This window comes from Convolutriloba macropyga, chromosome 10 (genome assembly GCF_964194025.1).
Source record: "Convolutriloba macropyga chromosome 10, txConMacr16.3, whole genome shotgun sequence".
NCBI classification, from domain to species: Eukaryota; Metazoa; Xenacoelomorpha; order Acoela; family Convolutidae; genus Convolutriloba; species Convolutriloba macropyga.
In genome coordinates, this window is record NC_134477.1 from 3,590,533 (window position 1) to 3,601,954 (window position 11,422).

Here is an 11,422-nt window from a genome sequence, read left to right on the forward strand (position 1 = left end):
ACTCGTTCTAGAAGGGAGTAGTGTAATAACCCAGCTTGTGGTATATCAAGCTAACAAAGTTGCTACTTCAGCAGAGCTCTGGTGCAACGGTAGCATGCCTGATCACGGTTCTGGAGATAGTAGTTTCGAGTCCTCTAAGCTCTAATTCTTTAGCAGTATATGCAGTTAGCTGATATTTATATTTTGTGTGTGTGTGTGTGTGTGTGTGTGTGTTTGTTTGTTTGTTTGTTTGGTTGGTTTGTTTGTTCCCCTTTTTCTTCTGCTGATTATTAAGCGAGAGAGGCAAGCAACTTGATTACTGCGTAGAGATACACAACCAGTGGAATTATAATGGAACATCTGAGCTCGGCTTCGATCATTAGATCATTGCCTGCAGAAACGGTCACCTTCACAACGAGGAATTTAATCAGACGACCATCTCAATTTTTTGCGAGACATTTTGCACCTAGATCTCTTGTGAGCTCAGAGTTCACGGATCTTTTCAACAGTTTCCCCGCCGCCCAGTGGAAAGGAGCGACATTATTGAATTGAACTAAATTCAGGCGATCACGTTGATAGCCATTTAGGGTGGAGCATTGTTTTTCAATACACTTATAGTACGCCAAATCGATAAAATAAACACTTGATTAATTGTTCTTGAACGAAGCTTGGAGCAATTATTGTGAGCATGTGTGTGTTTAGCACTGCGCTATTTTCCTCCTCTCAATCAGGGTTTTATGTTCGAAAGAGAATTATTTTCTGAATAGCTTTCATATTAATAACAGATTTATTTTCTGAAGCTGTTTTTTAACAACAGACTTGATATCTGAAGGTGCGCAATTCAAACCACTCAAAAAATCATACTTTACTTTTATGGTGCATAAACTTCTATTTAAGGAGGGGTACAAACCGTCGACTTCTCTACTTCGGTCAAAGTTGGTTTTTATTGAAGCAAAAAATTTGATTTCTGAATTTCGCAAGAATTTATCTCTGAATGGGTTTTATTTGAGTAACCGACTTTATTTCTGAATCAGTGCAAGTCATATCACTCATAAAATCAAAAAGACAAGCGTGAAAATTTCACTCGAGAAGTGAAATTGAAAGAATGTTGTAGAGAAATACGTTCAAACTATTTTTTTTAAATAAAAAGAAGCGAACATTAATGAACTAAATTCGGGCGATCACGTTGATAGCCATTAAGGGTGGAGCATTGTTTTTCAATACACTTATAGTACGCCAAATCGATAAAATAAACACTTGATTAATTGTTCTTGAAGGAAGCTCGAAGCAATTATTGTGAGCATGTGTGTGTCTTTTTATGCAAAAATTTTTCTGGAGTGTTGTCACTTTGCGGGCGACTTTTTGACGCTTTGTATTTTTTCATTTTCTGTGTGGTTTTGAATTGCGCGCATTTAGAAATTAAATCTGTTGCTGACATAAAACCGATTTACAAATTAAGTCTTTTGAAAAAATCAAGTTAAGTTTGAGAAATTCAAGACAAATTAAGTTTGTTGCTATCATAAACGAAATTGTGAGCGAAGTATAGCGCACTGGTTAATGTCGGCGACGGGCAATCGGGAGGTCGATGGTTCGTAAACCTCCTTGGTTAAAAAAGGTTTTGCACCATTAAAGTTTATCTAGCCTCGCCAGTTGTCCGATGGCAATTCGTCCGACCTTCTTCGGTTTATGTTTAACTATCAGCCCATGGAATGAAACTTTAGCTAGCCTTGCCAGTTGTTCTAGAGCAGTTCGTGCAAAGGTAGTGGGTTTGTGTTTAATTTCACCGCCTTTAAAATAATAAACCTGTCTTTGCTCACAGTCAACTTCTATGCGCAGAAACTTTTAACTAGGTGGGGGCGCGAAACCACGACTGGATCGGGGGCATTAGCACATACACAATACTTCCCTGAAAATTTGTTTTCTTGTTGCAACAGACTTAATTTCTTCGCTCGCAATCTACTTTTATGGCGCAAAAATTTCGCACCAGGGAGGGGTTAGAACCCGTGACCTCTAATCTCCGAGTCCGGGACGTTTAGCACTGCGCTATTTTCCTCTCTCAATCAGGGTTTTATGTTCGAAAGAGAATTATTTTCTGAATAGCTTTCATATTAATAACAGATTTATTTTCTGAAGCTGTTTTTTAACAACAGACTTGATATCTGAAGGTGCGCAATTCAAACCACTCAAAAAATCATAATTTACTTTTATGGTGCATAAACTTCTATTTAAGGAGGGGTTCAAACCATCGACTTCTCTACTTCGGTCAAAGTTGGTTTTTATTGAAGCTAAAAGTTTAAATTCTGACTTTCGCAAGAATTTATCTCTGAATGGGTTTTATTTGAGTAACCGACTTTATTTCTCAATCAGTGCAAGTCATATCACTCATAAAATCAAAAAGACAAGCGTGAAAATTTCACTCGAGAAGTGAAATTGAAAGAATGTTGTAGAGAAATACGTTCAAACTAATTTTTTTAATTAAAAAGGAGCAAACATTATTGAACTAAATTCAGGCGATCACGTTGATAGCCATTTAGGGTGGAGCATTGTTTTTCAATACACTTATAGTACGCCAAATCGATAAAATAAACACTTGATTAATTGTTCTTGAACGAAGCTTGAAGCAATTATTGTGAGCATGTGTGTGTCTTTTTATGCAAAAACTTTGCTGGAGCGTTGTCACTTTGCGGGCGACTTTTTGACGCTTTGTATTTTTTCATTTTCTGTGTGGGTTTGAATTGCGCGCATTGAGAATTTAAATCTGTTGCTGACATAAAACCGATTTACAAATTAAGTCTTTTGAAAAAATCAAGTTAAGTTTGAGAAGTTCAAGACAAATTAAGTTTGTTGCTATCATAAACGAAATTGTGAGCGAAGTATAGCGCAGTGTTAATGTCGGCGACGGGCAATCGGGAGGTCGATGGTTCGAAAACCTCCTTGGTTAAAAAAGGTTTTGCACCATTAAAGTTTATCTAGCCTCGCCAGTTGTCCGATGGCAATTCGTCCGACCTTCTTCGGTTTAAGTTTAACTATCAGCCCATGGAATGAAACTTTAGCTAGCCTTGCCAGTTGTTCTAGAGCAGTTCGTGCAAAGGTAGTGGGTTTGTGTTTAATTTCTCCGCCTTTAAAATAATAAACCTGTCTTTGCTCACAGTCAACTTCTATGCCCAGAAACTTTTAACTAGGTGGGGGTGCGAAACCACGACTGGATCGGGGGCATTAGCACATACACAATACTTCCCTGAAAATTTGTTTTCTTGTTGCAACAGACTTAATTTCTTCGCTCGCAATCTACTTTTATGGCGCAAAAACTTCGGACCAGGGAGGGGTTTGAACCCGTGACCTCTAGTCTGCGAGTCCGGGACGTTTAGCACTGCGCTATTTTCCTCCTCTCAATCAGGGTTTTATGTTCGAAAGAGAATTATTTTCTGAATAGCTTTCATATTAATAACAGATTTATTTTCTGAAGCTGTTTTTTAACAACAGACTTGATATCTGAAGGTGCGCAATTCAAACCACTCAAAAAATCATGCTTTACTTTTATGGTGCATAAACTTCTATTTAAGGAGGGGTACAAACCGTCGACTTCTCTACTTCGGTCAAAGTTGGTTTTTATTGAAGCAAAAAATTTGATTTCTGAATTTCGCAAGAATTTATCTCTGAATGGGTTTTATTTGAGTAACCGACTTTATTTCTGAATCAGTGCAAGTCATATCACTCATAAAATCAAAAAGACAAGCGTGAAAATTTCACTCGAGAAGTCAAATTGAAAGAATGTTGTAGAGAAATACGTTCAAACTAATTTTTTTAATTAAAAAGGAGCGAACATTATTGAACTAAATTCAGGCGATCACGTTGATAGCCATTTAGGGTGGAGCATTGTTTTTCAATACACTTATAGTACGCCAAATCGATAAAATAAACACTTGATTAATTGTTCTTGAACGAAGCTTGAAGCAATTATTGTGAGCATGTGTGTGTCTTTTTATGCAAAAACTTTGCTGGAGCGTTGTCACTTTGCGCGCGACTTTTTGACGCTTTGTATTTTTTCATTTTCTGTGTGGGTTTGAATTGCGCGCATTGAGAATTTAAATCTGTTGCTGACATAAAACCGATTTACAAATTAAGTCTTTTGAAAAAATCAAATTAAGTTTGAGAAATTCAAGACAAATTAAGTTTTTTGCTATCATAAACGAAATTGTTAGCGAAGTATAGCGCAGTGTTAATGTCGGCGACGGGCAATCGGGAGGTCGATGGTTCGAAAACCTCCTTGGTTAAAAAAGGTTTTGCACCATTAAAGTTTATCTAGCCTCGCTAGTTGTCCGATGGCAATTCGTCCGACCTTCTTCGGTTTATGTTTAACTATCAGCCCATGGAATGAAACTTTAGCTAGCCTTGCCAGTTGTTCTAGAGCAGTTCGTGCAAAGGTAGTGGGTTTGTGTTTAATTTCTCCGCCTTTAAAATAATAAACCTGTCTTTGCTCACAGTCAACTTCTATGCGCAGAAACTTTTAACTAGGTGGGGGCGCGAAACCACGACTGGATCGGGGGCATTAGCACATACACAATACTTCCCTGAAAATTTGTTTTCTTGTTGCAACAGACTTAATTTCTTCGCTCGCAATCTACTTTTATGGCGCAAAAATTTCGCACCAGGGAGGGGTTTGAACCCGTGACCTCTAGTCTCCGAGTCCGGGACGTTTAGCACTGCGCTATTTTCCTCTCTCAATCAGGGTTTTATGTTCGAAAGAGAATTATTTTCTGAATAGCTTTCATATTAATAACAGATTTATTTTCTGAAGCTGTTTTTTAACAACAGACTTGATATCTGAAGGTGCGCAATTCAAACCACTCAAAAAATCATAATTTACTTTTATGGTGCATAAACTTCTATTTAAGGAGGGGTTCAAACCATCGACTTCTCTACTTCGGTCAAAGTTGGTTTTTATTGAAGCTAAAAGTTTAAATTCCGACTTTCGCAAGAATTTATCTCTGAATGGGTTTTCTTTGAGTAACCGACTTTATTTCTCAATCAGTGCAAGTCATATCACTCATAAAATCAAAAAGACAAGCGTGAAAATTTCACTCGAGAAGTCAAATTGAAAGAATGTTGTAGAGAAATACGTTCAAACTAATTTTTTTAATTAAAAAGGAGCGAACATTATTGAACTAAATTCAGGCGATCACGTTGATAGCCATTTAGGGTGGAGCATTGTTTTTCAATACACTTATAGTACGCCAAATCGATAAAATAAACGCTTGATTAATTGTTCTTGAACGAAGCTTGAAGCAATTATTGTGAGCATGTATGTGTCTTTTTATGCAAAAACTTTGCTGGAGCGTTGTCACTTTGCGGGCGACTTTTTGACGCTTTGTATTTTTTCATTTTCTGTGTGGGTTTGAATTGCGCGCATTGAGAATTTAAATCTGTTGCTGACATAAAACCGATTTACAAATTAAGTCTTTTGAAAAAATCAAATTAAGTTTGAGAAATTCAAGACAAATTAAGTTTGTTGCTATCATAAACGAAATTGTGAGCGAAGTATAGCGCAGTGTTAATGTCGGCGACGGGCAATCGGGAGGTCGATGGTTCGAAAACCTCCTTGGTTAAAAAAGGTTTTGCACCATTAAAGTTTATCTAGCCTCGCTAGTTGTCCGATGGCAATTCGTCCGACCTTCTTCGGTTTATGTTTAACTATCAGCCCATGGAATGAAACTTTAGCTAGCCTTGCCAGTTGTTCTAGAGCAGTTCGTGCAAAGGTAGTGGGTTTGTGTTTAATTTCTTCCGCCTTTAAAATAATAAACCTGTCTTTGCTCACAGTCAACTTCTATGCGCAGAAACTTTTAACTAGGTGGGGGCGCAAAACCACGACTGGATCGGGGGCATTAGCACATACCCTATACTTCCCTGAAAATTTGTTTTCTTGTTGCAACAGACTTGATTTCTTCGCTCGCAATCTACTTTTATGGCGCAAAAACTTTGGACCAGGGAGGGGTTTGAACCCGTGACCTCTAGTCTGCGAGTCCGGGACGTTTAGCACTGCGCTATTTTCCTCTCTCAATCAGGGTTTTATGTTCGAAAGAGAATTATTTTCTGAATAGCTTTCATATTTATAACAGATTTATTTTCTGAAGCTTTTTTTAACAACAGACTTGATATCTGAAGGTGCGCAATTCAAACCACTCAAAAAAATCATACTTTACTTTTATGGTGCATAAACTTCTATTTAAGGAGGGGTTCAAACCGTCGACTTTTCTACTTCGGTCAAAGTTGGTTTTTATTGAAGCAAAAAATTTAAATTCTGAATTTCGCAAGAATTTATCTCTGAATGGGTTTTATTTGAGTAACCGACTTTATTTCTGAATCAGTGCAAGTCATATCACTCATAAAATCAAAAAGACAAGCGTGAAAATTTCACTCGAGAAGTAAAATTGAAAGAATGTTGTAGAGAAATACGTTCAAACTAATTTTTTTAATTAAAAAGGAGCGAACATTATTGAACCTAATTCAGGCGATTGCGTTGATAGCCATTTAGGGTGGAGCATTGTTTTTCATTACACTTATAGTACGCCAAATCGATAAAATAACTTATTGATTAATTGTTCTTTAACGAAGCTTGAAGCAACTATTGTGAGCATGTGTGTGTCTTTTTATGCAGAAATTTTGCTGGAGCGTTGTCACTTTGCTGGCGACTTTTTGACGCCTTGTATTTTTGACGCGAAAGAAAATTATTTTCTGAATAGCTTTCATATTTATAACAGATTTATTTTCTGAAGCTTTTTTTAACAACAGACTTGATATCTGAAGGTGCGCAATTCAAACCACTCAAAAAATCATACTTTACTTTTATGGTGCATAAACTTCTATTTAAGGAGGGGTTCAAACCGTCGACTTCTCTACTTCGGTCAAAGTTGGTTTTTATTGAAGCAAAAAATTTAATTTCTGAATTTCGCAAGAATTCATCTCTGAATGGGTTTTATTTAAGTAACCGACTTTATTTCTGAATCAGTGCAAGTCATATCACTCATAAAATCGAAAAGAGAAGCGAGAAAGTTTCACTCGAGAAGTGAAATTGAAAGAATGTTGTAGAGAAATACGTTCAAACTAATTTTTTTAATTAAAAAAGACATAAACGTTTACAATAATGGTTTCAAATTTCGTCCGGAAGCATTCAATCAATTTTTTGTTCCTACCGATTTGGCACACTGTAAGTGTATTGAAAAATGATGCTCAACCATATTTGGTTATCAGCTTTTCCGAAGGGGCGAGATTATTGAACTTGTTTGGTGGACTTTGGATCTACCATGATAGTAGATTGTGAATGGAGAAGAAAGTCTCGAATGAAGCTTGGAGCAATTTTTGCAACAATGTTTTGTTGAGCAAATATTTTGCTTCACCATTTTTTGTAGATTCGTTTAATATCACTTCGCGAATAGGACTGTGATATCTTCTGACGCTTGTCTTTTTGATTTTTTTGAGTTGTTTGAATTGCACGCATTCAGAAAAAAATATGTTGCTAATGTAAGAGCATTGGTGAGCGACGTATAGCGTAGTGATCTATTTCCTCGAATTGCAACCGAGACGTAGCGGGTTTGAACCCCTGCCTAGTTAGAAGTTTTTGCACGTGAACGGTGTTGGGGACATTGTTAGTGATTTCAAGGTTTTGGCTAATTGAGCGTCTCTCTAGCGCTGTAATTACTGCGCTGTAAAGAACGATTGATACAGCTTTTTAAACTTCAAATCAGATCTAATCTAACGGAGAACCACCGGTCACCACAAATTAGACAATTAAGCAGATAGCAGTACATCTTAGTGTCAAGTTATTGAATTTTTAGTTGTTTTGTAAAATTTTTGTTTTCTGTTGTCATCATCTTTTTTAGATCAAAAATTGTTAGAATAATTCGGAATTGGGATATAGAATATAAAGACATCTGTATATAATGTGGGACTGCAGTGTTATTTGTTTAGCAAATCATGGACAAAAAAATCGAGCACTAAAACCTCGAGGTGGCGCCAAATTTGTCAATTAGTTCGCAATTATGTCTTAGAATCGCACGAGGAAAACACGTTTGCAATTGAATGTTTTTCCTGCAAATTTAGCTAAGTTTCTGGCTAACCGAGTTGCCCTCCAAAGTCTAATTTAGCTTGCTAATTATTGCTCTTACATAGCCGCCCTCTCAAACTAGCGAAATTTCACGTTTGATTTTTCCTCAAGTGTGGACAAAGAAGTTCCGGATCTTTTCCGTTTGTGCCCCCCCCCCCAGCTTAGTGGGCCCATATTGTTTGCCCCCCCCCCCCCCCCAGACGCACGTGCCATAATTTTACATGATGATTAACTATATAATGGCACGTGCTCGGTAACTGGGGGGCGCATAAAGTACTGGGGGGCACAAACGGAAAAGATCCGAAGTTCCTAATTTTTTTACCCTTTGATTCTCTAAGTACTTTAAAACATAAATCCTGGTCCCCTCTTGCCTTGTGCGTAGCTTTCGGGCGCAAGCGCTTTCGTGTCGGGGCACTAAGTATCTCGGGGCGACTTATGTTGTTAACATGTACGTAAAAGCCACTTGTATCTTGAAGACGACAGCAGGTATCAAAGTTTCTTCCTATATCCAACGTTAGCACTCTGATGCAAGTCTCCTGGGTAACAAGGAGGGGGGGGGGGGGTTTGGTTAATGTTGAAAAGATCCGAAACACCATCCATCTTCGCAGCTCTGTTATTTACCTTTTCACCTTCTCCAATTAATATGTCAGTATCTTATTGACGATACAGAGCCATTGCGACTTGTATGGAGTGGTGATGACTTAAAACAATCACTGGTTGACTTGGACAATTTGCGTTCTTGTTGCATTTACTTGAATTGGGTCATCACTAGCATGACGTTGAAGTTGAAATGTGGGATAAGTTTGAGTTCTCGTTCAGTTTCATTTCCTAATGAAAGGATTTTTCGGTTTATGGACATTATGGCAAAGGAAACCAACTGGCGTTTCAAATCTCTTTCTTTTGACTCTTCTTATCCGGTTTCATCTTATTACACCCCAGTCGAAAATTAATGGATATTTTATAAAAATCTATGAACAAATATATAAATTTTTGCAAAAAAGATGCATTATATTTATAAAAATTTAAAACTTTTGGCAACTTTTCCAATTATTTTGTAAATTTTTATAATTTAATGCAGTAATTTATAAACAGTTTGCAAACTAACCCATTATTTTATTAACTATTTACGAACAGTTATATTAATATATAATTAAAAATAAAAAAATGCAACAATTTGCAAACCAGGGCAGACATTTTTTGAACTGTTTCTGACAGAAAGCAGAAACTATATTCAAAATTCCAGAAAAGTTTGTTGCTCTCGTTTGATTTACTTTCCGATTTTGATTGTGTATTATAAGAATGTTGAAATTTTAATCGTATTTCTATGAATCGCCGATGGTCTGATCAGTTTTATAAAGCTGAATTTACGTATTTTCTTTATCTAAGGACTTTTTTATTTGAGATTCAATTTTAGAGTCTGGTGCCTCTAAAAATGAATCTCAAATAAAAAAGTCCTTAGATAAAGAAAATACGTAAATTCAGCTTTATAAAACTGACCAGACCATCGGCGATACATAGAAATACGATTACAATTTCAACATTCTTATAATACACAATCAAAATCGAACAGTAAATCAAACGAGAGCAACAAACTTTTCTGAAATTTTGAATTCTGAAAATCTTATGCTGTTTAATATTGAAAAAAAATTACTCCCAAAAATATCCCACCCTTTCAAGACTAATCAATAACCAACGATAATAATCTTGGAAAACGCCCGTCCTATTGAGACTGGAGCAATTTTTTTACCTTTTTCTTTTTAGGACCAACACTGGAAAATCACCAAGAAATACTATTATAATTTCAACACACTTATAATATAAAATCTTACCGAACAGTAAATCAAACGAAAGCAACAAATATTCTTGGAATTTTGATTTCCGAATATCTTATGCTGTTTAATATTGAAAAAAAATTGCTCCGAAAAAATCCTATCCTTTCAAGATTAATCAATGATCAAAGATAATTATCATCTTAGAAAACGCCCATCCTATTGAGACTGGAGCGATTTTTTTTACCTTTTTTCTTTTTAGGACCAGCTCTTGAAAATCACCAGAGATACTATTATAATTTCAAAACACTTATAATATAAGATCTAACCGAACAGTAAATCAAACGAAAGCAACAAATATTCTTGGAGTTCTGATATTCGGAAATGTTATGCTGTTTATATTGAAAAAAAAATGCTCAAAAAAATATCCCATCCTTTCAAGATTAATCAATAACCAACAATCACCTTGGAAAACGCCCACCCTATTGCCGAAAATAGCCGAAAGTTGAAAAAGTCGGCAAAAGATGCCGAAAGGCGACGAGAGTTGCCGAAAGTCAGCGAGAGTTGCCGAAAGTTGACAAAAGTAGCCGAAAGTTGAAAAAGTCGGCAAAAGATGCCGAAAGTCGGCGAGAGTTGCCGAAAGTCAGCGAAAGTCGCCGAAAGTTGACAAAAGTAGCCGAAAATTGAAAAAGTCGGCAAAAGTTGCGGAAATTCGGCGAGAGTCGCCGAAAGTTGACAAAAGTTTTATCTGCCAATTTATAAATAAGTATAAATTATCCATTATTTTTGAAAAGTATATAAATTTTTCGAATGGCTTCAAGTACAAGTGAAATGCGTAGGGCCTTTGCTTGAGTAAAATAAAAGTTGAAGAAAACACTGAAATTGTTTGATGAAAAATTTATAAATTTTTTTCTAAATTTTGCATTAGTATCTACCAATTTATAAATTATCCATTCTTTTCAAAAAATTTAAACATTTTTCAAAATTTTCCATCATTTTTCGACTAGGCCGGTTGGTTACAATATCTCAATATTTTACCCGTACTGTCTCAAAATAAAATTTTATTCCTTAATGATTTGAAAAATGTGTTCATTTATTTTCCCTCTGCAAACCAAAAGATGATTAATGACCTGTTCGAATTCTTGAGAAGAACTCAGCTGACAAGTAATTCTAAAGTCAGCCTTTGTTTTTTCGGTTCTATGGCATCATTTGACAATCCAAAGTTGGTCGCGGGGTTGACATTTTATACTTCTGTTGAGTTCCGACTGAGCCAACCTGCCTTTAAAGTGCTTTCCTCGTATTCAAATTTGACAGTGTTAAATATTTTTGGCTCACAGCTCGATGTTGGGAACTTAAAAGCTTTGCCCATGTTGAAAAGTCTGGCTGTGGGAAGTTTATGTGATTCGACAATAAATACTGAGAAGTTTGAGCACATTAAAAGCTTATTTATAACCGAGCCTGTGGAAGATGATATCAAGCAGTTACCCGAGATTGTGAGTTCGTGTTTTCCGTTGTTAGTTTATTTTGAGTTTCGTGGTAACAAGCAAGCTGTGAAAGAGAACGAACCTGATTT

General features: G+C 36.2%; 1 long non-coding RNA gene across 1 annotated transcript; it reads left to right on the forward strand.

Annotated features, from left to right (window-relative positions):
* Positions 1 to 250: 250 nt before the first annotated feature.
* LOC142348377 (uncharacterized) lies at positions 251 to 11,188 on the forward strand. The gene is made up of 3 exons (XR_012760724.1): positions 251 to 456; positions 8,689 to 9,018; positions 10,857 to 11,188. It is a non-coding gene; the product is annotated as an uncharacterized LOC142348377 (long non-coding RNA).
* Positions 11,189 to 11,422: the final 234 nt, after the last annotated feature.